This window comes from Schistocerca serialis, chromosome 7 (assembly GCF_023864345.2).
Source record: "Schistocerca serialis cubense isolate TAMUIC-IGC-003099 chromosome 7, iqSchSeri2.2, whole genome shotgun sequence".
Classification (NCBI taxonomy): Eukaryota; Metazoa; Arthropoda; class Insecta; order Orthoptera; family Acrididae; genus Schistocerca; species Schistocerca serialis.
In genome coordinates this window covers 545,281,112-545,285,706 of record NC_064644.1, presented here as the reverse complement: position 1 = coordinate 545,285,706, position 4,595 = coordinate 545,281,112, and positions in this window count along the sequence as shown.

The following is a 4,595-nucleotide window of genomic DNA, read 5'->3' as shown; positions in this document are numbered from 1 at the left end:
GGGACGTTTGCAAGATAACAACCATCCACACGAACAGTTAGACGACGTTTGCAGCAGCATGGACTATCAGCTCGGAGACCATGGCTGCGGTTACCCTTGACGCTGCATCACCGACGGGAGCGTCTGCGATGGTGTACTCAACGACGAACCTGGGTGCACGAATGGTAAAATGTAATTTTTTCGGATGAATCCAGGTTCTGTTTAGAGCATCATGATGGTCGTATCCGTGTTTGGCGACATCGCGGTGAACCCAAATTCGTCATCGCCATACTGGCATATCACCCAGCGTGATGGTATGGGGTGCCATTGGTTACACGTCTCGGTAACCTCTTGTTCGCATTGACGGCACTTGGAACAGTGGGTGTTACATTTCAGATGTGTTACAACCCGTGGCTCTGCCCTTCATTCGATCCCTGCGAAACCCTACATTTCAGCAGGATAATGCACGACCGCATGTTGCAGGTCCTGTACGGGCTTTTCTGGATACAGGAAATGTTCGACTGCTGCTCTGGCCAGCACATTCTCCAGATCTCTCACCAATTGAAAACGTCTAGTCAATAGTGGCCAAGCAACTGGCTCGTCACAATACGCCTGTCACTACTCTTGATGAACTGTGGTATCGTGTTGAGAAAATAAACATTTTTTTCAGCTTTCAGTTGCAAGGTAATTTTTACTCGTTTACCTACGTTTCGACTTTAGTAATGGAATCTGCTTCAGAACCTATGAATTAAACCACATACGGACATACATTACTCACTGAAGAAAATCATCAGTCTAATGATTGAATAATAAAGAAATCATGATACTTACAAAAAATTAAATTATTTTGAGAGCCAAACACTGGCCATGTCACAGATTAAAAATTAAAACAATAAAGACGCATAATCATAAGATTGTGTCTGTCAAGATTAAAACCATTAAGGCGAACGTAGACGGAGCTACGCCGGCCAGAAATAAGGACCACATGTGAGCGGCGCGGAAAACTAGGCGTCGCGAGCAGTTTCGCGGCGAGGCTCGGCCGCGGCCAAGCGCATGCGCGAGCGCAAGCGCAGGCGCAGGCGCGAGAGACAAATTGTCTCAAAATTATTTACAGCACATATACATATAAACAAGATGTGACTGAACGCCGTCCTACAAATGGACATCTGGTCCAAAAGGCGCATGCTCCCAAGCCTCTAAAAGACGCAGTGCTTTTGCATAATGAAGCCAAGGGATGTAGGCTAGACACCCTCGAAGAATTGCAAATTTTTAAACATCTTACTATTGATAGAGACAACTTACTTAATGATCAGTTGCAACTAAAAAATAGAAGTTATTTCGAAGGATTTCAACCTTTAATCCAGTGGAGTTGACCCACAGTCCGCCTCGAATGGCCAATGCTGTTTCCCTATCTGCTTTGTCCCTTTATTATAGTGCGATTGTACATGTGTGTCTTTGTATTTCGTAATATGCTTGTTAATGACACATAGTTGCTAAGGCGTTTTTTTGATGTTAAAGACATTTTATGCTTAGCCCGCATGGTTTCGACTCTAATTTTTTAGTTACTGTAGCGGGGCTTCGCCCTCTTACTATAATATTTAAATGTAAAAAAAAATTATACTTTGGCTTTGTAATTTGTTCTCAGGTAAATTGTTTAATGTTGCCATATCAATAGATAGGTTTGTCCATTTGTAGGACGGCGTTCAGTCACATCTTGTTTATATGTATATGTGCTGTAAATAATTTTGAGACAATTTGTCTCTCGCGCCTGCGCCTGCGCTTGCGCTCGCGCATGCGCTTGGCCGCGGCCGAGCCTCGCCGCGAAACTGCTCGCGACGCCTAGTTTTCCGCGCCGCTCACATGTGGTCCTTATTTCTGGCCGGCGTAGCTCCGTCTACGTTCGCCTTAATGGTTTTAATCTTGACAGACATAATCTTATGATTATGCGTCTTTATTGTTTTAATTTTTAATCTGTGACACGGCCAGTGTTTGGCTCTCAAAATAATTTAATTTTTTGTAAGTATCATAATTTCTTTATTATTCAGTCATTAGACTGATGATGTATTTCAGTGAGTAAGATATGTCCGTATGTGGTTTAATTCATAGGTTCTGAAGAAGATTCCATTACTGGAGTCGAAACCTAGGTAAACGTGTAAAAATTACCTTGCAACTGAAGGCTGAAAAAAAAAATTTTTTTTTATACATATACGGTTGCTGACGCGCTGCATGATGTTAAAGATTTGTATCGTGTTGAAGCTGCATGGGCAGGTGTACCTGCACACGCCATCCAAGTTCTATTTGACTCAATGCCCAGGCGTATGAAGGCCGTTATTACGACCAGAGGTGATTGTTCGGGGCACTGATTTCTCAGGATCTATGCACCCAAATTGCGTGAAAATTTAATCATATGTCAGTTCTAGTATAGTATATTTGTCCAATGAATACCCGTTTATCATCTGCATTTCTTCTTGGTGTAGCAATTTTAATGACCAGTAGTGTCGTTGCAGGATGTAAATCAGACGATCATAGTGGCCAGTGCAGGTCGCCCCTCAAGGAGATGAGGCGTCCTGGGAATTGCGGTCGCAAAGCAGTCATTGAAACACGAGCTGTGTGTGCCGTGGCACCGGCCTGTTCGAAACATAAATCGCCCACGTCCATTTGGTTGGGTGTTGTCAATCATGTGGACATAACTGTCAGATGTCTCCAAAGCTGCCCGTTGGTTTTCTTCTCCGAAGCTGCACGTCCGTTTTTTTTTTTTTTTCAAAAAAGCATGTACCAGTTACTGCAATGCATACACCAATCAAATACATGTCGTGAATGTAGTAGACGCTGATGCTGATGACGTTTTTTTGGAGGAGGGGCGGCTCGGGGCTCCAGTAGCGCACGTTCTGCTTACTTACAGATACCGAAGTATGGAAGCTAGCCTCATCACTGAAGAACACAAGTGCGTCGTGAGACATGCCAAAGAAGCACCTCACATGCATTTCCTCGAGCAACAAAAACGCGTGGATTAAGTTCCTGCACCACTACCAGTTCGTAGCAATGAAATTTTAGTTCTTCATGAAGGATTCGCCTCACAGAACGAACAAACACTTCAACAGCAGTTGCATGTTTGAGAACAGAGCACTGAGGCAACCGAGAACAGAAAGCCTTACCATGTTAGTGGTGTGGGGTGACTTTGTAGGACAGCAGGTCTTTCTATCTTCAAATATCAGTTTCTCTCAAGATTTTTACCCCTGAGACAATCGACTGCCGGCCAGGAACACGACCACGGGGCGCAATATTGAAATGGGTATGGACTGTACCTTGCGTTACGACGATTGAGCAACTGTTGAAAACGTATGCTAGGGTGGGGCCAAATGGATCTTTTTGGGCCCCAGTGGGGTAGTAAATAAACTGAAGGGCCAAAGAAACCGGTACAGACTTGGGTATCCAAATACAGAGATATTAAAACAAGCAGAATACGGCGCTACGGTCGACAACCCCTACATAACACAAGAAGTGTCAGGCGCAGTTGTTAGGTCGGTTACTGCTGCTGCAATGGCAGGTTATCAAGATTTAAGTGAGTTTGAACGTGGTGTTACAGCCGGCGCACGGGCGATGGGACACAAGAACTCCGAGGTAGCGATGAAGTGGGCATTTTCCCGTACTACCACTTCACGAGTGTACCTTGAATATCAGGAATCCGGTAAAAAATCAAATCTCTGATATCGCTGCGGCCGAAAAAAGATCCTGCAAGACCGGGTCCAACGATGACTGAAGTGCAACCCTTCCGCAAACTGCTGCAGATTTCAATGCTGGGCCACCAACAAGTGTCAGCGTGCGAATCATTCAACGAAAGATCATCTATATGGGTTTTCGAAGACCCACTCGTGTACCCTTGATAACTGCACGACACAAAGCTTTTACGCCTCGCCTAGGCCCGTCAACGCCGACAATGGGCTGTTGATAACTGGAAACATGTTGCCTGGTGTGACGAGTCTCGTTCCTGCATGTCAGCAGGGGACTGTTCAAGCTGGTGGAGGCTCTGTAATGATGTGGGGTGCTGCAGTTGGAGTGATATGGGACCTCTGATACGTCTAGATACGACTCTGACAGGTGACACGTATGTAAGTATCCTGTCTGATCACCTGCGTCTATTCATGTCCATTGTGCATTCCGACCTACATGGGCAATTCCAGCAGGACAATTGCTACAGAATGGCTCCAGAAACACTTTTCTGAATTTAAACACTTCCATTGGCCACCAAACTCACCAAACATAAACATTATTGAGCATATCCGGTATTCCTTGCAACGTGATGTTCAGAAGAGGTCTCCACCCCCTCATACTCCTACGGATTAATGGAAAGTCCTGTAGGATTCATGGTAACAGCTGCCTCCAGCAGTGCCTCAGACATTAGTCGAATCCTTGCCACGTCGTGTTGCGGCACTTCTGCGTGCACGCGGGGGCCCTACACGATATTAGGCAGCTGTATCAGCTTGTTTGGCTCTTCAGTGTATTTTACTACATATGTTAAAATATAACAGGGAATAGATCATAGTTACAAGTTTTGTACGATAAAGCTACATTGCTCAAGATCAGTTCTTCTTTACTGTAAATAGCAGGATTTAAAA